General features: G+C 42.7%; 1 pseudogene; it reads right to left on the bottom strand.

Annotated features, from left to right (window-relative positions):
* Positions 1 to 22,761: 22,761 nt before the first annotated feature.
* On the bottom strand, positions 22,762 to 22,879 carry LOC126199812 (5S ribosomal RNA; annotated as a pseudogene).
* Between the last annotated feature and the right edge of the window lie 207 nt (positions 22,880 to 23,086).

Here is a 23,086-nt window from a genome sequence, read left to right as displayed (position 1 = left end):
ATCATAAGGACCTGTAGAGTTAGATTTCTATCAATCCTAAATATTGCGTAGGAATGGATTGGAATGCTAATTGCTGGAGGTTGACTTTATGCGTGACTGCTACGATGATAGGATTTGATCCTTGTCAACATCGTCTGCAATTAATTAAGTCATTTGTATTTCCTAATATTTTTTAAAATTATTGCAGCCGACGGGGTCAAATAGGGGACCCCCGATAAGACACCCGAAATTTTTTCCTTCGCCACGATGAGTGGCCGCTACCGGGAGGGAAAAGAGCACGCCCTCGTGCTGATTAATTAAACAATTAATAGCGGCGCTACAGCTGTCGGGAGGGGTGGGTAGGGGAGACGCAGCTTCAGCGGTCGACCGCAGCGCGGCGCTAGCGGTGCTCTCATTACCGCCGCGTCGCCCGGACAACAGAAGAAAACCTCGTTTTATGCCTTAATTAAGCCGGCGTGCGCCGTAATGAATGCGCATTTTTTCGCCCTCGCCCGCTCCGGGCTTCTACAATAAATCAGGGCAGAGGGCGAGATGCTCGGCTTGTCTTAATCTTTGTCGGGCCGCGGCGTATTAGTGCGGTGGCGGCGGCAGCAGCCACCAGCCGCCATCGTAGCCTCTGCCTGTCTTTCCCGATCCTTGGCCGCCCCAAGGGAAAGGGAGGGGGGGGGGGGAAGAGAGCGGGCAATTCCTCCAAGTAGGAGAACCACAGGATGGCTAGGTCATCAAGGAGACAACCGCTTCTGTGAAATTTTAATTTCTTCGCAAGGGGGCACTAACTGCGAATGCTTCGCTTTCCCGAAATGGAGCCAAACAGCAGGTCCTAATGCCGACGAGTAGGCTGTCTCTTGACATTTAGCCTTCCCACTCCAAGGCGATTCTCTTCTTAATTGTTCCACACAGCAAAGGCGGCCTTAGTATGTCCTTCACTAGACGGTACGTTGGGATTTTCGCGAGCTACGTCTTCTGAAACTGCTGGAGACACTTGTTACTCTATAGCACATCGTTTGCAAAATGGGGATTAGGCGTTAAATCTGGCCTCCTCTCTTTAAAATGCAAGAACTCAAATATTCAAATTAGTGAATTGTCTCTTTTAGCAATGAATGGTTGGTGCAAGACGAATTCCTTCATCTGAAGGAATCCTACAAAATTGATTATGATTCGAGTGGAAACCATCAGTCAGCCAATTAAACTCAATTATTACAAATTGGCAGAAGAACTTTTCAGTTCTTTATATTTTCTCCTTCTTCCACTTTCATTCCATAAAGTGTTTCATTTATTTAATTGCAATTTGTTAAGAAAATCGGGATTGACGCTTTGTAGGTCTTGGTGCGAGAACGTGGGCTCCAATTTGGGCAGATAGCTTCATGAATACCGTGTTCGTCGCAGTCTGGGGTCAGGACTCAGGGCGTCTCAGCTGCTTTCTGCAGTATTGCCAACTGTGGGTAATACTTGCTCTTGGAAAGTGCAATGTAAGAGTGGCGGCGGGGATATTTGAACCAGAACACACCGCCCCCCCCCCCCACCTCCCGTCTTCCCTTGAGTTGGTATAAACTGGCGGTGGATGAGCCAATCACGCAAGCAGTTTGAACGGTAAAACTTGAGCTGTGTCGGCTCGTTCTATCTTTGCCTACTGGTGCGATCCGTCTCTATCGAGTCGTTGGGTGACGCTTCGGTCGCCCGTTAGCTGAGTCTTTGGTGGTAGATTCATGGAGGGGGTTGTTGACCGCATGGGTAGGCAGTCGGTCGCAGTCAGGGGGAGAGAGACAAGAAGCACGAGGCCTATGAGAAAGGCAGGCCGCAACGCATCGGTCACGAAGGTAGCCCGAGTTCGCTGGCTCGCTCACTCAGCACAGCAGAAAAACTGCGCTTCTACACCTGTTATCTAGTAACTGGGTGTGTATGTGTAGGGTCTTGCCCACTAGTTGCTTATAGGGTGCCTAAAGGATGTTGCGTTCTCGGAATGCAAGTCTTGCAGACAAACAAAACTTACACAAAGTGAAATGTAAGTTCTATGTACTGTCTTGGCAGAAAATCCTAAGAAATTCTGCTCTTATGTCAAAGCGGTAGGTGGATCAAAACAAAATGTCCAGACACTCTGTGACCAAAATGTTACTGAAACAGAGGATGACAGACTAAAGGCCGAAATACTAAATGTCTTTTTCCAAAGCTGTTTCACAGAGGAAGACTGCACTGTATTCCTTCTCTAGACCGTCGCACAGATGACAAAATGGTAGATATCGAAATAGACGACAGAGGGATAGAAAAACAATTGAAATCGCTCGAAAGAGGAAAGGCCGCTGGACCTGGTGGGGTACCAGTTCGATTTTACACAGAGTACGTGAAGGAACTTGCCCACCTTCTTGCAGCGATGTACCGTAGATCTCTAGAAGAGCGTAGCGTTCCAAAAGATAGGAAATGGGCACAGGTCATCCCCGTTTTCAAGAAGGGACATTGAACAGATGTTCAGAACTATAGAGCTATATCTCTAACGTCGATCAGTTGTAGAATTTTGGACCGCGTATTATGTTCGAGTATAATGACTTTTCTGGAGTCTAGAAATCTACTCTGTAGGAATCAGCTTGGGTTTCGAAAAAGACGATCGTGTAAAACTGAGCTCGCGCTATTCGTCCACGAGACTCAGAGGGCCAGAGACACGGGTTCACAGGTAGATTCCGTGTTCCTTGACTTCCGCAAGGCGTTTGATACAGTTCCCCACATTCGTTTAATGAACAAAGTAAGAGCACATGCACTATCAGACCAATAGTGTGATTGGATTGAAGAGTTCCTAGATAACAGAACGCAGCATGTCACTCTCAATGGAGAGAAGTCTTCCGAAGTAAGAGTGATTTCAGGTGTGCCGCAGGGGAGTGTCGTGGGACCGTTGCTGTTCACAATATATATGAATGACCTTGTGGATAACATCGGAAGTTCACTGAGGCTTTTTACGGATAATGCTGTAGTATATCGAGAGGTTGTAACAATGGAAAATTGTACTGAAATGCAGGAGGTTCTGCAACGAATTGACGCATGGTGCAGGGAATGGCAACTGAATCTCAGTGTAGACAAGTGTAATGTGCTGCGAATACATAGAAAGAAAGATCCTTTATCATGTAGCTACAATATAGCAGGTCAGCAACTGGAAGCAGTTATTTCCATAAATTACTTGGGAGTAGACATTAGGTGTGATTTAAAATGGAATGACCATACAAAATTAATCGTCGGTAAAGCAGATGCCAGACAGATTCATTGGAAGAATCTTAAGGAAATGCAGTCCTAAAACAAAGGAAGTAGGTTACACTACACTTGTTCGCCCACTGCTTGACTACTGCTCACCGGTGTGGGATCTGTACCAGATAGGGTTGATACAAGAGATAGATAAGATCGAACGGAGAGCAGCGCGCTTCGTTACAGGATCATTTAGTAATCGCGAAAGCGTTACGGAGATGATAAACTCTGGTGGGAGACGCTCAGTAGCTCGGTATGGGCTTTTGTTGAAGTTTCGAGAATATAACTTCTCGGAGGAGTCAAGTAGTATATTGCTCCCTCCTACGTATATCTCGCGAAGAGATAATGAGGATAAAATCAGAGAGATTAGAGCCCACACAGAGGCATACCGACAATCTTTCTTTCCACGAACAATACGAGACTGGAATAGAAGGGTGAACCGTTTAAGGTACTCAAGGTACCCTCCGCCACACACCGTCAGGTAGCTCGCGGAGTATGGATGTAGATGTAGATGTAGATAACAATTCAGACGAATAACATTAGGAGTTTTATTTCTAGAATGCAAATTGACAGTACTTATTTTGATTAGAGCAAATGTCGCTAGTGAGAGGCGACATGAACATAGTAAAGTTCTTGCTATGCACAAAGTCAAAGTAAGCACTTGATACGGATGACGACAGTCTGATATCGTAGCACTAATCCCGTTGCAGACTGGGTCGATCTAAGCGACTGAAACTGGCAGGAGTGTCGCTTATATTCACTTCTTGACGGGGACGCTGCTGGCGCGGATCGGTCCAGTTCCGCGCACCACTGGCCGAAGTTTCCTCACCGCCTTCACTGGTTTTCTGTTCGTCTTAGCTCTGCCGCTTGTGGTTACGCCAAAACAGTATGTGCAAACGAGAACTGCATCTTCTACTGGAATCTACTATTATGGAATCTTACCGTTATTAGTCTTACAATGATAGAAACTGAATAGGCCTACAAATAATTTGTTGCGGTTGTACTGGGGTACATTATAATTAAAATCATTTCAAAATGATCGCCTTCCATAAGGCGTGGAATGTCAGAAGCCTGAACGTGGCAGGAAAACTAGAAAATATGAAAGGAACTGCAAAGGACCAATATAGATGTAGTGGGGGTAGTGAAGTGAAATGGGAAGGAGACAAGGGTTTCTGGTCAGATGAGTGTAGAAAATATCAACAGCAGCAGAAAATGGTGTAACGGGAATAGGATTCCTTATCAAAAGGACGGTAGGGCAGAGAGAGTATTACTGAACAGTCAGTGATAGGATTGTTCGTATTAGAATCGACAGCAAACCGGCAGCGATAGTTCAGGTATACATAGCGACATCGGAAGCTGAAGTACGCAATGTTAGATGAAAATCTAATAGTCATGGTGGACTGGAATGCAGTGTTAGGAGAAGGAGTAGAAGAAAAGGTTATAGGAAAATATTGACTTGGGATAAGGAATAGGAGAGGAGAGTGACTAACTCAGTTCTGCAATAAATTTCTGCTAGTAGTAGCGAATACTCTCTTCAAGAATCACAAGAGAAGGAGATATAGTTGGAAAAGGGCAGGAAATACGGAAAGATTTCAGTTAGATAGCCGGCCGGTGTGGCCGGGTGGTTCTAGGCGCTTCAGTCTGGAACCGCGCGACCGCTAAGGTCGCAGGTTGGAATCCTGCATCGGGCACGGATGTGTATGATGTCCTTAGGTTAGTTAGGTTTAAGTAGTTCTAAGTTCTAGGGGACTGATGACCTCAGCTGTTAAGTCCATAGTGCTCAGAGCCATTTCAACCTTCAGTTAGATAACATCATGGTAAGACAGAGATTCCGAAATCACATACTGGATTGCAAGGCGAGCCCAGGAGCAGATATGGACTCAGATCACAATTTAGTATTGATGAATAGCAGGCTGAAGTTTAAGAGATTAGTCAGGAAGAATTAGTATGCATATGGCGTACGGTAGCAGTAAGGAGTGACGAGATATGCTTGAAGTTCTCTAAGGCTGTAGATACAGCAATTAAGAATTGTCCAGTAGGCAGTAAAATTTTGAAGAGGAATGGACATTCTAAAAAGGGTCATTACAGAAGTTAGAAAGAAAAACATAGGTACAAAGTAAGTAACTGCGAAGAAAAAGTGGGTAACAAAAGAAATGCTTCAGCTGATCGACGAAAGGAGGAAGTACAAAAGTGTTCCGAAAACTCAGGAATACAGCAGTACAAGTCGCTGAGAAATGAAATAAATCGGAAATGCAGAGAAAATAAGACGAAATGGCTGCATGAAAGCATGAAAAGAATATATTGAAAGCCTGCATGAGTTAAGATTTGTCCGATGTGATGGAAAAAGAAACTGGAGTCGATTTAGAAGAGATAGGGCATCCAGTATTAGAATCAGAATTTAAAAGAGCTTTGGAGGACATAAGATCAATTAAGGCAGAAGGGACAGATAAAATTCCATCAGAATTTCTAAAATTGCTGGGGGGAAGTGGCAACTTAACGACTACTCACGTTGGTGTGTAGAATGTATGAGTCTGGTGACATACCATCTGACTTCCGGAAAAGTATCATCCACATTATTCTGCAGACTGCAAGAGCTGGTAAGTGCAATTATCACACAATCAGCTTAACAGCTGATGCATCCAAGTTGCTGACAAGTATGGCGTACAGAAGAATGAAAATGAAAATTGAGGATGCGCTAGATGACGACCAATTTGACTTTAGAAAAAGTAACGGCACGACAGCGGCAATTCTGATGATACGGTTGAAAATGGAAGCAAGACTGAAGAAAAATTAATACACGTTCATAGTTGTCGACCTGGAAAAAGCGTTCGACAATTTAAAATGGTTCAAGATGTTCAAAATTCTGGAAAAAGTTGGGGTAAGCTAAAGGAAGAAACGGGTAATATACAATATGTGCAAGAGACAAGAGAGAATAATAAGCGCAGACGACCAAGAACGAAGCGCTCGCATTAAAAAACGTGTAACACTGGGATGTAGCCTTTCGCCCCTAACGTTCAGTCCGTACATCGAAGAAGTAATGAGGGAAATAGAAGAAAGGTTCAGGAGTGAAATTAAAATTCAAGGATATCAGTGATACGATTCGCTGATGACATTGCTGTCCTGAGTGAACGTGAAGAAGAATTACATGATATGCTAAATGGAATGAACTATCTAATGAGCACAGAATATTGACTGAGAGTAAATCGAAGAAAGACGAAAATAATGAGAAGTAGTAGAAATGATAACAGTGAGAAACTTAACATTAGGATTGGTGGTCAGGAAGTAGATGAAGTTAAATAATTCTGCTACATAGGTAGTAAAATAACCAATGATGGACAGAGCAAGAAGGACATCAAAAGCAGACTAGCAATGACGAAAAGGGCATTCCTGGCCAAGAGAAGTCTACTGGTATCAAACATAAGCTTTAATTCGAGTAAGAAATTTCTGAGAATGTACGTCTGTAGTACACTATTGTATGGTAATGAAACATGGACTGTGGGAAAACCGGAACAGAAGAGAATCGAAGCATTTGAGATGTGGTGCTACAGACGAATGTTGAAAGTTAGGTGGGCTGATAAGGTAAGGAATGAGGTGGTTCTGCACAGAATTGGAGAGGAAAGGAATATGTGGAAAACACTGACAAGGAGAAGGGACAGGACGATAGGACGTCAGCTAAGAAATCAGGCCGGCCACTGTGCCCGAGTGGTTCTAGGCGCTTCAGTCCGGAACCGCGCTGCTGGTACGGTCGCAGGTTCGAATCCTGCCTCGGGCATGGATATGCGTGATGTCCTTAGGTTAGTTAGTTTTAAGTAGTTCTAAGTCTAGGGGACTGATGATCTCAGAAGTTAAATCCCATAGTGCTTAGAGCCACTTTTTTAAGACATTAGGGAATGACTTCCGTGCTTCTAGAGGGAGCTGTAGTGGGCAAAAATGGTAGAGAAAGAGAGAGATTGTTGACGTAGGTTGCAAGTGCTACTCTGAGATGAAGTGGTTGACACAGGAAAGGAATTCGTGGCTGGCCGCATCAAACCAGGAGAGCTTCTGTAAAGTTTGGAAGGTACGAGACGAGGTGCAGCAGAAGTAAAGCTGCGAGGACGGGGCGTGAGTCGTGCTTGCGTAGCTCAGATCAGTTCCGTTTCAGCCGCGCTCGCGAGTGGCCGCTGTTAACTGTTGCGCTGCACTTCAGTGTGTACATCGCTGTACTTGTGCTCCGCCGAGTGCCGTCCGTCCGTTAATCTCCGTGTTCGTTCCTGTTCCTTGTGATCTGATCGCTCTTTCTGGTCTTGCTGCTGCTACTTGGAATTTCGGTTGTTTCCAGACGAATGGAAAAACTAGTAGCAGCCAACCTCGGGGAAGATCAGTTTGGATTCCGTAGAAACACTGGAACACGTGAGGCAATACTGACCTTACGACTTATCTTAGAAGAAAGATTAAGGAAAGGCAAACCTACGTTTCTAGCATTTGTAGACTTACAGAAAGCTTTTGACAGTGTTGACTGGAATACTCTCTTTCAAATTCTAAAGGTGGAAGGGGTAAAATACAGGGAGCGAAAGGCTATTTACAATTTGTACAGGGACCAGATGGCAGTTATAAGAGTCGAGGGACATGAAAGGGAAGCAGTGGTTGGGAAGGGAGTAAGACAGGGTTGTAGCCTCTCCCCGATGTTGTTCAATCTGTATATTGAGCAAGCGGTAAAGGAAACAAAAGAAAAATTCGGAGTAGGTATTAAAATTCATGGAGAAGAAATAAAAACTTTGAGGTTCGCCGATGACATTGTAATTCTGTCAGAGACAGCAAAGGACTTGGAAGAGCAGTTGAATGGAATGGACAGTGTCTTGAAAGGAGGATATAAGATGAACATCAACAAAAGCAAAACAAGGATAATGGAATGTAGTCTAATTAAGTCGGGTGATGCTGAGGGAATTAGATTTGGAAATGAGACACTTAAAGTAGTAAAGGAGTTTTGCTATTTGGGGAGCAAAATAACTGATGATGGTCGAAGTAGAGAGGATATAAAATGTAGACTGGCAATGGCAAGGAAAGCGTTTCTGAAAAAGAGAAATTTGTTAACATCGAGTATAGATTTAAGTGTCAGGAAGTCATTTCTGCAAGTATTTGTATGGAGTGTAGTAGCCATGTATGGAAGTGAAACATGGACGATAAATAGTTTGGACAAGAAGAGAATAGAAGCTTTCGAAATGTGGTGCTACAGAAGAATGCTGAAGATTAGATGGGTAGATCACATAACTAATGAGGAAGTATTGAATAGGATTGGGGAGAAGAGAAGTTTGTGGCACAACTTGACTAGAAGAAGGGATCGGTTGGTAGGACATGTTCTGAGGCATCAAGGGATCACCAATTTAGTATTGGAGGGCAGCGTGGAGGGTAAAAATCGTAGAGGGAGACCAAGAGATGAATACACTAAGCAGATTCAGAAAGATGTAGGTTGCAGTAGGTACTGGGAGATGAAGAAGCTTGCACAGGATAGAGTAGCATGGAGAGCTGCATCAAACCAGTCTCAGGACTGAAGACCACAACAACAACAACAACCGAAATTGCTTCGCTGGATTAACCATGGCTACAAACCTCAGGAAGAATACTCTGGTATTTGCTTTTGACAAGGAATCCCGTCCTGTTCAGCCGACATCCCTGGAAATAGATGACTGGATTACACAGGTAATTGGTCTAAATTCTGAAACCGTTCATACCTGGCAACTGGATCAGGAAAAATACTGTGTTTTTGTCAAGTTAATCAGTGCTTCGACTGTTGATAAAGTGTTACGAAACTGGGGCTATGAAGTAGATTTTGTGCATAGAAATGGTTATAAAAGTAAGGTTTCCATCTATAGAGCGGACATTCATTACAAAACCGTTCGTGTCTTGAATCTTCCCATTGAAATTGAAAATGATAAGATTAAGGAAGCTCTTTCAAACTACGGAGACGTTAAATCAATTGCAAATGAAAGATGGTCGCCTCGCCTTAAACTGCAGTGTTTTAACGGGGTCCGCTGTGTAGAGATGGACGTTAAGACGAATATTCCATCTCACATAACTGTTTGTGGGTATAAGGCACAAATTGTTTATACAGGTCAGGAAGCTACGTGTCACATATGTAACGAAACCGGCCACTTCAGACAGGAATGTCCGCGGCGAACTGTTGTTCTTAAAAGTAATTTGATACAGCGTCAGAAGCTTACCTTAAAAGATCTGTTACCAAAGAATAGCCCGGAACAACTGGTTGAGGATGTTAACGCAGCGGGCCAAGCTGATGTCTCCCTTCACGATAACAGTCAATTTTCCCCGTTAACAACAAAAGGAAACCCTGTTGCCACTACTCGTGAAACTGAAACGCAACCGAAAAAACGACCTCTGGAGATAACTGATAGTTGTTCAGAGGACGAGCTGTCTTGTCCCACTCCCTCACTTCTCAAGCAAAAACAGTGCGATGAGGAGGCAGAGGAACCTGAAGGCAAAATGCGAATGGAAACTAATGAACAGAAAGATAATACACATACGGTACCAGAAAATGAAGGGGGTGTAAGCAGCATTAATTTGCAAGAAACATCAGGTGCAGTAGCCGATTGCAAAGATCAGAATCTATCTGTTAATAAACAGATTCAGGGAGAGGTTGCAAAACTGCAGTCTCCACTTGTTTCCTTCGATCAGAAAGTGAGTGAAATTAATAAAGAAAGAGGAAGTGGTGGCCAAACTGAAATCACGGTCATCACCTCAGGGCAGGCGCCGGCAACCGAAATTGCGAAAGCGTCTGCTGCTGCTCCAGATAAGTCGTGAAGTAAAATACCGACACAACCAAATGAGAATGTAGTTCGTAACCAAGGGAAGAGAAAATCCGGTAGCGGCGACCCAAGCCCAAAGAATGTTCAGTCCGAAACGGTCGTACACGAATCACTGGAGGAAAAATCAGAAAGTTTACCAGGAAATCAGTCTGCTTGCGTTACAAGAGAAAACATTAGAAGCAGAAAAAAACGGGACAGTAACTAATAAACTGACTGAAGTGTTATTGCATGTTCAGCCTTCCGAGAAAGCTGTTACAGCTTAACTGAACCCTGAACCACATGAAACTATATTAGTTCATCAAAACAACTACTTAGTGACAGCACAATGACGCAATCTTATTCTGTCATCACTATAAACATAAATAAAATCACGACCAGTTTGAAATTACCCTGTTACAAGAAGTTCTAATTTCGGATTTGGTAATTCCCGGTTTTGTCAGTTACATAAATGTGTCTACCGAAACAAGTGTTGGAACAGCTATTTTGGTGAGGGAAGGGATTGCAGTAAGCGAGGTGGAACGACTGGAATTCGGAAGAGGAATAGGACTAAATATCTATCATGTGACTATCGTCAACTTGTATGCCCCTTCAGGAAGTTCTCATCGAGCTGACAGGGCACGTTTCTTCAAAGATGACCTGATATACTTGTTAAGGAAATCGCCAAGACAGTTATTACTTGGAGGTGATTTTAATTGTGTTTTAAATCGAAAAGATCAGTTACCTAATTTTAATTTCTCAAGTGAACTAAAACAACTAGTTACTGGTTTAGAATTAAAGGATGTATGGGAAATCAAATACCCCTCCAGTGTTGAGTTCACTTATGTCACGGCAATATCACGCAGCAGGATTGATAGACTATATATTTCTAAAAATCTTGAAACTTCCGTGACAAAAGTAGAAACCATTCCTACGTACTTTTCAGACCATTCAAGTGTCTTAGCTTGCATAAATCTAACAAGACAGCCGGTTCGCCGATTCAAGAATCAGTGGAATTTGAACACTTCCTTGTTAGTAAATCATGATTTAGAAGATCTGATTAAAGAAACATGGGCAATATGCCTGCGAGCCCGTAGTAGATATGCCTCTGCTATTGACTGGTGGGTTAAAATGGCAAAGCCAAAGTTGAGGAAAGTTCTTATTCAATACAGTGCCCAGAGCGCAAGGGAAATGAAATGCACTATAGAGTATTACTATTCCGTTTTGAGAGATCTATATGATCAAGTCTCAGCAGGTTCCTCACTTCGGATAGCAGACATCAAAAAAGTCAAAGCCAAGTTACTTAATATCAAGAGAAGTCAAATGGAAGGGTTGAAAATAAAATCGAAGGCAAATTCGGTGTCAGAAGATGAAACTACTTCCCTATATCATTTAGTGAAGCATACGAAAACGGGAGAAGGACTTTTATTGATGAAATTCGAACAAAACACGGTACGATTCTCAGAACCCAGCAGGATATCATGGACGAGATTTATCGCTATTATTGCGAGCTATATTCTGTACATCAAAGTAGAGATGCTTCCTTGGAAGAATTCCTTGACATCCTAGCCCCACAGCTGACAGATGATGACAACGAAAATTTTCTCGAGGTTGTCACTGAAGAAGACGTGTATGAGACTCTGTGCGCCTCACCACCAAAAAAAATCCCCAGGACCGGATGGTCTGCCAGCAGAGTTTTACATCCGTTGCTGGCCAATAGTAGGTGCAAAAATTACGGACATTGTAAATGAGGTTATTCAGGGGAAAATGATTCCGGCTGAGTTTAAGGAGAGTAAAATTGTTTTGGTGCCAAAAAATAATGGAAACAAAGATTTAAATAATTTTCGTCCAATTTCACTGCTGAATTCTGATTATAAATTAATAGCTAGAATAATAAACAAGAGAATTTCATGCCTTACAGATAAAATTATTAGTCAACATCAGAACTGTGCACAAGGCAGAACCATTTTTCAAAATCTAGCTGAATTCAGGGATATCATTGCAATAACTTCTGTAACAAACATAAAGTGTGCTTTATTGTTTTTAGACTTTTATAAAGCGTTCGATGTAGTAAATCATGAATATCTTCTACAGACATTGAAGAAAATAGGTTTCAACGATAGGGTCATACAGTTGATTAAGAACATAGCAACTGGAATAAATGCTAAAATAGCGGTGAATTGTCAACAATCCAGGCCGATGCAAATACAACGAGGTGTTCCTCAAGGAAGTCCTCTGTCCATGTCGCTCTTCGCCATTTCGCTGGAACCTTTCCTCCGACATATCCATGCTACATTAAAAGGCTTAACATTATCAGGAAATAAAACAGTTATAAGAGCCTATGCTGACGATATAGGGGTCATTATAAGGAATAATGACGAGGTAACCACGCTAGCAACGGTGATTGATTCGTACTGTAGAGCATATGGAGCCAATGCAAACGAAAAAAAAAGTAAGATGTTAAATCTCAGAGGTTTTGATAATATCAACGTCGAGTGGGCAAAAATAGTCCGACAACATAAAACACTTGGGATCACCCTGACAGCATGTCCTATGAAAATGACGGCTTTAAATTGGAAAGTTGCAGCAGATAAAGTGCAAGGAGCCATTGTAGAGAATTTAACTCGATATATGAACCAAGTTCAAAGAACACAGTATATCAGCTCATGCATCCTTGCTAAGGCTTATTATACTGCCCAGCTGTTTCCAATACCGAGAATGATAGCGAGGAGAATAATGTCCAAAATCACCAACTTTTTGTGGAGAGGTGAAGTGTTCAGAGTACCTGCTAAAGTAGCCACTTTAGATCCTAAAAATGGTGGACTAGGATTAACTGATATAACGGATAAAGCCTCTGCTCTTTTTATCAAAAGGCAAGTTAATTTAATAAGAGACTCGCGAGAAAGCATAACCAGCCAACTTTTCGAGATCATTAAACCTCCAAGCCTGCTTCCCCCGATTGACGTGCAGAATATCAACAGTCGCTTACAGCACGTGAGGATTTTCTATGTTGAGTTTAGTTATGTCAGTGTCGAACTCAGGCAGTCACGACACTTAACATCGAGAGCCATAATGCGGGAACGAAAGAAAAGCGAAGGAAGAAACAAAATAGAACGGCAGTTTCCAAACATTGAGTGGACTGAGATTTGGAAAAACATTAGTTCTAATGTGCTCACGTCTAACATAAAAACGGCATGGTACAAGACAGTTAACAACATAGTTAGCACCAATGAAAGACTGCACGCAATCGGACTCTGTGAAACAAATTTATGTCAACAATGCCATCTAGTTGACACAGTAATTCACAGATATACTTGCAGTGGTCACATGAATAGTTGGAAGTGGGTCCGAGAGCAAATAGCTCTGATTACAAGAACATCCCCTGAGTATATATCGCTGTCATTGATACACAGGCCTGACGCACGCTGTTTCCCAGAAGCAAAACATAACGCTGTGCACTGGTTGCTGGGAAATTTTGTTAACTACGTCCTTAACAAATTAGGATCCGATAGCATCATAGAGTTCAAGGTACACATGCTGTGTGAGTTTCACAAAATTAGAAGCTATTCGAATCACAAGAAAAAGGTCGGTAATATGTAAAAAATTGTATTTGAAAGAATAGGCATTGGTTAAGATAAAAAAGAAGACTGTGTTGACAGTGATGTATTGTAGTTACCTTAAGGATACTATTTAAGATTTTACAGTATATTAATGATGTGTACTTTTTCTACTTCAGAGAGTAGTTTTTGCAACGTATAAGCTAATGTACAGAACTTATGTGACATTGAGATTGTGTGTCGAAATAGTGTCAAAACACAAAACATTAAAGGTGCATTATTGGCTTATACTAGAAATTTGGAAATAGACAGTTTTTATAGAAATGTCCTTATCGATTGTTTAAAACCATAAGATTCTATCTGATAAATGTAATATTCAATGGCTGGCACATTGCCCTGTTCATTTTTGCACTGTGATGTGTAAGTCAGTTTCTCAGTGAAAGACTGATTATAGATCTGATCCAGTGAAAGACTGATTACATAGATCTGATCACTTCAGATTCAATTAATGTCCAGAAAGTATAGTTGGAAGGCTAGTCAAATTTATTATATATCTCCTTTCCGCCTTTCTCGAGTATTTCAGAAATTGTCTAATATGATTATTAAATTGTTTTAATTAAAATTATCCCATCAACTTGCTGATATCCATCATAAAGAAATTATGCTTCTGTAAAGATTGCACCTCATGTAATTCAAAGTGCAGATTTTACTTCTTCAGGTTGAAGTTTGAATGTCTTTAAAAACTTTGTTCTTGATGTTTAAATTAATTCTTTCTGGTAATTAGTCAGTAACACAATCCTCTGTTGTCTTTCCTTAACGTCAGCGTAACTGAAATGTTTAAATAACTTCATGTATGCATAACTTAGTATGTATTTGGAGTGTAACATTGTTTTTTTAATAAATGTTTTATATATAAAAAAAAAGATGGTAGAGCACTTGCCCGTGAAAGGCAAAGGTCCCGAGTGCGAGTCTCGGTCCGGCACACAATTTTAATCTGCCAGGAAGTTTCATATCAGCGCACACCCCGTTGCATAATAAAAATCTCGTTCTGGAAACATCCCCCAGGCTGTGGCTAATCCATGTCTCCGCAGTATCCTTTCTTTCAGGAGTGCCAGTTCTGCAAGGTTCGCAGGAGAGATTTTGTAACGTTAGGAAGGTAGGATACGAGATACTGGCAGAAATTAAGCTGTGAGGACGGGGCGTGAGTCGTGCTCGGGTAGCTCAGATGGTAGAGCACTTGCCCGAGAAAGGCAAAGGTGCCGAGTTCGAGTCTCGGCGCGGCACACACTTTTAATCTGCCAGGAAGTTTCTAATCATTACTTGACTGACATACGTGCTCCCGTGCTGAAGTTGCTCCCTCCACCCCTCACGCTGGATTGCCTGTGGTTCTCTGTTACTGTCTCAAGTATGAAATTTACCTTTCGGTGCGTCTGTTTGAAATTATCTGAGTTCCATATTTGGTGTTTTTTAAAAATTTCTTTTAATTGCAACTTGTTCAAACTCTGTTTATCTTGTCATTTGGGCCTGAAATTAATTGTGTCATATATTATAGGCCACCGCGTGCATTAGTGACCATTGAGGTCGAGACTGAGTCTTATTTGTATTGGAAGTTGTTCCTTCCCCGACTGATGTAGCGGATATAAAATTGCCTACGGCCGTGGTAAGCAAACGATAGTGACCCAGTGTATCTTGGTTCTTTTGGGTAATTAAATTCCATAACCCCTTTCAAAAAAATGTATTGTTCTAAATTTAATTCTGTTGTATTTGTGTTAGCCCTCAAGATTTGCCTGTTACCTTTTAAGTCACTCAAGATTATGTGTTTGAGTACCTTGTGAGTCCTTGGTTATTATATTAACTTGTTGTTATGTTTTATTGTAAGATTAATCGGTTAATCCTCTTAATAATTATTACTGTATCATTCTTGTTGTAAAACGTAAGGTTTGCTTGGGGCTTGGGGCCACGCTCGCATCGATTTTTTTGTCTTGGTCACAGCATTTTGATATGTGTGTGAAATGGTATGGGACTTAACTGCCAAGGTCATTAGTCCTCTTACACACTACTTAACCTAAATGAACCTAAGTTATCCTAAGGACAAACACACACACCCATGCCCGAGGGAGGTCTCGAACCTCCGCCGGGACCAGCCGCACAGTCCATGACTGCAGACCCCTTGACCGCTCGGCTAATCCCGTGCGGCAGCATTTTCATATTTTCTATGATTATTATGCATGAATTCTGTGTCTGCTTGTTTGCTCTCGGCTTTCCGAGCTGTTCGTATCGTTTGGAGGTGCTGCCCCTGGGTGTTATTATTATCCGCCGGTCCATCGGGCGTAACCTGTCCGCTTCGGCAGCGTACGTGCACGTGGGCGACTCACCGCTTCCCATACCACCGTAGCCTCTGAGACGTCACGGCCTCCTGGCTTGTTAGGGCACCCTCCCTCCCCCCTGCCCCCCCCCCCTCCCCGCCCCTCTCCGCCACAAGTTGAGTTTCTATCTCGTAGCAGTCGGACCCTAATTTAACCAGAAGTGCTCGTTATTCTAAACCATCTTACTCAGACTTGGCCGGCTGTACCTGCACTTTCCATATTTTCCCTGTTTGAAGTTTGGTTTTAACGTGATTGTTTTCATATTGGCATAATGATCAATTTTTTAAATGATATTTTATTATATTTGCTAGTCAATTTCTTGATTATGATTCAGGCGTTTCTCTGATTGATCAAATATTGGATATTTGTGTTGAAAATTGTTCCTGTTCAAAAAAATGTCTCTGAGCACTATGGGACTTAACCTCCGAGGTCATTAGTCCCCTAGAACATAGAACTACTTAAACCTAACCAACCTAAGGACATGACACACATCCATACCCGAGGCAGGATTCGAACCTGCGACCGTGGCTGTCGCGCGGTTCCAGACTGAAGCGCCTAGAACCGCTCGGCCAGCCGGCCGTGGTGGTCTAGCGGTTCTAGGCGCTCAGTCAGGAACCGCGCGACTGCTACGGTCGCAGGTTCGAATCCTGCCTCGGGCTAGGGTGTGTGTGATGTCCTTAGGTTAGTTAAGTTTAATTAGTTCTAAGTTCTAGGGGACTTATGACCTAAGATGTTGAGTCCCATAGTGCTCAGAGCCATTTGAACCATTTGAACCGCTCGGCCACACCGGCCGGAAATTGTTCTTGTGCTCATTGCGTGACAATTAGTAATTAACGGGCCTCATCTCTTCCGATACGACTTGTTTTATTTTATGTTACTACACTTCCTGTAAAGTATATTCATTAGCGTCAAGCACCACCATTGACTAGCCAAATGTTGGAATTTTAATCTTTAGCCTCATTGCAGTCATTGTTTGCCAGTGCTAAGTGTATGTTTGATTTATATTTGAGTGCACTGTGTGTTTGTTAATCCTTCCTAAATGGGTACATTTGATTCAGTTAAATTAACTAATTAATCGTCAAATGGTTTAACTGAAGAAATTTTCGAGTGACGACTTGAATTATTCGTATTTTATTTGTGTTTTTGGTTCTTGTGGAATAAAAGAATGTTGAACTCTTCTGAAGTAACAAATGATTTGTGATAAATGACCTACACCCCTCCCATGCCCTTTTAGTTGTTTCCTTATTCAGGGGCGTCCACTGACATTTCAATACTATAAATTTTCCAGCATCTCGCTTTCGAAAAATCAGCTGCTCAGGTATTGTCGGCCCCATCACGATTGTCCCAGCAATAAGTTCGTCGCTAGTCGCTGCAGCATGCGAGCAATTTTTCCACATGGGGAGAGCACATGTATCCATTGCTATCCTTACTGCATATTTCAGTCTCTCAATTTCTGTTATGCACATTCCAGGTTAAAACGTGGATGACCAGCAGGTGAAAGACAAAGATTTTTCTGATTAATGCTTAAAATGTGAGTGAGAGTATATTTCGTATAAATTTAAGGCACCCCTTTTCGACGGAAACGTGCTATCATCAAAGTACACGGTTCTGGCAAACCGAAGTCCATCGCGCACTCGTTGTCAACGTCATTAATAAGGATACTGCTCGATTCGATCATCTGGCCAAATGGAGTCCCACAGTCAGGCCCCTTTTTACTGGCATAAATGTAAAGTGTTTTTTGTATATGACTCCTTTCCTGTACGTCACTGCCACTAAACTGCCTGACAAAAAAAGAAAAATATGGAGTACGCGGAAGGAGAGGCGTAAACAAAATACAGCATCGGAAGCAGAGACGGTGTGTGACGTTATTTCATTAATTACGATCTCCAGTTATATTTACCAAGAAATTCGCAGTATGAGTGCAGTTATTAGGATGACGTTATCCGCCATGGAGTAGAAGCATACGCTGATTCGTTTGGGATGTATGTCATAAGGCCGTCTATACTCTCCTGGGGATACATTGCCCGTAACTGTTGTATCTGGTCCTCGATAACTGGATACTGGCACTGGGACACAGTTTACATCTGAGCTGGTGCCACACATATTCCATTGCGTACAAACCTGGGGATCTTTCTGGACACAAAAATAACTCAACATGAGTCAAATACTTGACAAAGACAGGTGCCACACGCGGTTGAACATCCACCGGTTGACAGATGTCACCTCCATACAGGGAGGAAACACTTGAGGACGCATGACGTCCATGAAGTTCCGTTATGTCGTCACAGTACCCTCAGACACTACCAGCCGTCACCTGTAGTGATATGCGACGGCTCTCCACATCACGACGGCAGGAGTAATATTGCTGTGCCTCTCCAAATCAGTGGTAGGGAGGGACTTCTCCCCATGTCGCAAATATCCTCGTCGACGATGGTCACCAAGGACAGTACGGAACAGAATGCGACGCCTTTCATCAGCAGTCCACGCTTCCGGTCATGGCACCACTCCAAACGCAGCTTTTTATGTCGTGGTGTTAACTGAGGATAGTCTCTGACCAATGGATGGCCATACGGTGAAGTTAAAAGCAAGGCTGATAACATTAAGAATGCAATGGTAATTCCACTGTGAAATGCAAAGGAGAGATAGGACGGGTGGAAGGAGTAGACTGAAGGCCTCTGTGAGGGGGAAGACATGTCTGATGACGTGAAACGAGAAAAACAAGGGTCGGTAAAGGAGAGATGGTGGATCCAGTATTAGAATCAGAATTTAAAAGAGCTTTGGAAGGTTTACGATGGAGCAAGGCAGAATGGCTAGACAACATCCCATCATATCAGCTAAAATCATTGGAGGAAATGGTGGCAAAATGACTATTCACGTTTGTGTGGGGAGTGTATGAGTTTGGCGATATATCATCTGGCTTTCGGGAAAAAAAAAGAATACTACAAAATTCTGAAGACTGCAAAAGCCGGCAAGTGCGAGAATTATCGTACAGTCAGCTTAACAGCTTGTGCATCCAAGTTTCTGACCAGAATAATAATAAGCAGAAGAATGAAAAAGGAAGTTAAGGATGTGTTAGATGACACTCGATTTGGCTTTAGAATAGGTAAAGGCATCAGAGAGACAATTGTAGCGTTGGGGTTGGCAATGGAAGCGAGACAGAAGGAAAATAAAGATACGTACATAGGATTTGTCGACCTCGAAAAAGCGTTCGACGATGTAAGGCGTCGCAACTGTTTGAAATTCTCAGAAAAATAGGTGTAAGTCATAGGACAAGACGGATAATATACTGTATGTACAAAAACAATGAGGGAAAAGCAAGAGTGGGAGACGAAGAACGAAGAGCTAGGTTTAAAAAGAGGGTAAGGCAGGGATATAGTCTCTCGCCCCTACTGTTCAAACTCTTCATCGAAGAAATAATTACGCAGAGAAAAGGAAGGGTCAAGGGTGGAATTAAAATTCAAGGTAAACGAATATCAATGTTAAGCTTCACTGATGATATTGCTATCTTCAGTGGAAGTGAACAAGAGTTACAGGATATGCTGAATGGAATGAACAGTCTAATGGCTACAGAACACGGACGGAGAATAAAGCAAAGAAAGACGAAAGTAATGCGGAGTAGCAGAAATGAGAACAGCGAGCAACTTAACATAAGGATTGGTGGTCACGAAGTAGATGAAGTTAACGAATTCTGCTACCTAGGCAGCAAAATAATGCATCACGATCGGAACAAGGAGGACATAAAAAGCGGATTAGCTCTGGCAAAAAGGCATTCGCGGCCAAGAGAAGTCCAAGAGCATCAAACATAGGCTCAGATTTGAGGAAGAAATTGCTGATACAGTACGTCTGGAGCAGGGCATGGTATGATAGTGAAACATGGACTATGGGAAAACCAGAAAATCGAAGCATTTAAGACGGGATGTTAGAGAGGAATTTTGAGAATTTGGTGTACCGGTAAGGTAAGGAATGAATGTATGTCGTGTGACTAGGGCCTCCCGTCGGGTAGACCGTTCGCCGGGTGCAAGTCTTTCGATTTGACGCCACTTCGGAGACTTGCGCGTCGAAGAGGATGAAATGATGATGATTAGAACAACACAACATCCAGTCCATGAGCGGATAAAATCTCCGCCCCAGCTGGGAATCGAACCCCGGCCCTTAGGATTGACATTCTGCCGCGCTGACCACACAGCTACCGGTGGCGGATAGGTAAGTAATGAAGAAATTCTGAGAAGAGTCAGCCAGAAAAGTAATTTACGGAAAACACTAGCAAGAGGAATGGAGAGGATGGTCGAAAACCTGTTAAGATATGAGGGAATACCTTCCATGGTACTGGAGGGAGGGGCAGAAGACAAAAACTGTAGAGGAAAACTGAGAATGGAACATTCCCAGCAAATAATTGTGGACGTAGGTTGCAATACTATCAGGAAATGAGGAGGATGGCACAGGATAGCGTGGCGGGCCGCATCAAACAAGTCAGAAAACTCATGGCTCAAAATAATAATAGTAATAATAATAATCCCTGTGTGTGTGCCTCTGTGTGTGTGTGAGAGAGAGAGAGAGAGGGAGAGAGATTCCATGTGTGTGTGTGTGTTTTAGTGAGTGTAGGTGGGTGGTCCATTGATCGTGACCGGGCCAAATATCTCACGAAATAACCATCAAACGAAAAAACTACAAAGAACGAAACTTGTCTAGCCTGACGGGGGAAACCAGATGGCGCCATATTTGGCCGCTAGAGGGCGTGCCATAGGTCAAACGCATATCAACTGCGTTTTTTTTAAATAGGAACCCCCATTTTTTTATCACATATTTGTGTAGTATGTAAAGAAATATGAATGTTTTAGCTGGACCACTTTTTTCGCTTTGTGATATATGGCGCTGTAATAGTCACAAACATATGGCTCACAATTTTAGACGAACAATTAGTAACAGGTAGGTTTTTTAAATTAAAATACAGATCGTAGGTACGTTCGAACATTTTATTTTAGTTGTTCCATTGTGATACATGTACCTTTGTGAACTTATCATTTCTGAGAACGCATGCTGTTACAGCGTGATTACCTGTAAATACCACATTAATGCAATAAATGCTCAAAATGATGTCCGTCAACCTCAGTGCATTTGGCAATACGTGTAACGACATTCCTCTCAACAGCGAGTAGATCGCCTTCCTTAATGTTCGCACATGCATTGAGAATGCGCTGACGCATGTTTTCAGGCGTTGTCGGTGGATCACGACATGTTCAAAGTCGTCGCCATGTAATTCCTGGTGCATAGAAATATGGTAAGGGTGTAATCGATGTTGATGTAGCATTCTCAACACCGACGTTTTTGAGATTCCCGATTATCGTGCAATTTGTCTGCTACTGATGTGCGGATTACCGCGACAGCAGCTAAAACACCTACTTGGGCATCATCATTTGTTGCAGGTCGTGGATGACGTTTCACATGTGGCTGAACACTTCCTGTTTCGTTAAATAACGTAACTATCCGGCGAACGGTCCGGACACTTGGATGATGTCGTCCAGGATACCGAGCAGCATTCATACCATACGCCCGTTGGGCAATTTTGATCACAATAGCCATACATCAACACGATATCGACCTTTCCCGCAACTGGTAATTGGTCCATTTTAACACGGGTAATGTATCACGAAGCAAATACCGTCCGCACTAGCGGAATGTTACGTGATACCACGTACTTATACGTTAGTGAGTATTACAGCGCCATCTGTCACAAAGCGAAAAAAGTGGTCCAACTAAAACATTCATACTTCTTTACGTACTACACGAATATGTAATAAAAAATGGCGTTCCTATTTTTAAAAAGGTAGTTGACATCCGTTTGACCATGGCAGCGCCATCTAGCGGGCCAACTATAGCGCCATCTGGTTTCCCCCTTCAAGGTAGACTAGTCTCGTTCTTCCTAGTTTTTTCGTTTGATGCTTATTTCGTGAGATATTTGGCCCGGTCACTATCAATGGACCACCCTGTATACTCAGCAGAGATATGAGAGGTTGTAGTTGGAATAGTGGTTCGGATTTTGGGGACATACTAATTATATGAAAGAACTGGAAGGAGATGGTAGTGGCGAATAGGACCAGACTAGTGGCTAGTATGCCACCTACTCACCGCAGTCAGGCCAATTCACTACTTCCATCTTCTAAAAGTTGTTTCCTGTAATCACCATCTCCCAAAATCACTACTCTGTAATCTCTCGCATTCCCTCTCTGCTCACACACTCACACACACTGCCACACACACACACACAATTCGAGCGCCCGCGAATTATATATACAAATTTCTGAGACTGGCAACGCTCGCAATCTACAGGAAGCAATAACAGAAACACTGTAATAATAAGTGAGAATCACATGTAGCTGCACATCTGTTCACAAAGTGAGATGGAGTACAAATAAAGCTAGTACGCGTAAGAAAAAAGTGCTTTCGAAAAATGGCAAAAAATCACAACTTCTGCTAAGAACGAAGGAAAAAGCAGTCGTTTGCAGAATGTGTGAACAAGAGGCAGAAACACCGTGCCTAAATTTGACTCCAATTTTATAAATAAATATTGTTTTTATTCAACAGCAACCAGAATGTACAAACGTATTCGTATGAGTATTTCCAGAATGACTACAGAAAAAGGCACTCCGTCGTCAGGCCACGAGTGGCCTACCAGGACCATCCGACCGCCGTGTCATCCGCAGTGCATGATGCGGATAGGAGGGGCATGGGGTCAGCACACCGCTCTCCCGGTCGTTACGATGGTATTCTTGACCGAAGCCGCTACTATTCGGTCGAGTAGCTCCTCAATTGGCATCACGAGGCTGAGTGCACCCCGAAAAATGGCAACAGTGCATGGCGGCCTGGATGGTCACCCATCCAAGTGCCGACCACGCCCGACAGCGCTTAACTTCGGTGATCTCACGGGAACCGGTGTATCCACTGCGGCAAGGCCGTTGCCAGAATGACTACAGAAGATACTCGTAAAAGAAAGCGAAGAGCATCTCGTGTGAAGTTCTTTTTAATTAATTGCAGTAAGCATAAGACAGGGAAACCAATAACAACTGATACTAAATTCTTTCTCCCCCAAATTACTTCACTGAAGCCATTAACAACTGATATCAAATTTTTTCTCCCCAAAATTACTTCACCAAGGAAACCGTACTAT

This window comes from Schistocerca nitens, chromosome 8 (assembly GCF_023898315.1).
Source record: "Schistocerca nitens isolate TAMUIC-IGC-003100 chromosome 8, iqSchNite1.1, whole genome shotgun sequence".
NCBI classification, from domain to species: domain Eukaryota; kingdom Metazoa; phylum Arthropoda; class Insecta; order Orthoptera; family Acrididae; genus Schistocerca; species Schistocerca nitens.
The sequence above is the reverse complement of the archived record's forward strand: the minus strand, read 5'-3'. Positions and strand labels throughout refer to the sequence as shown.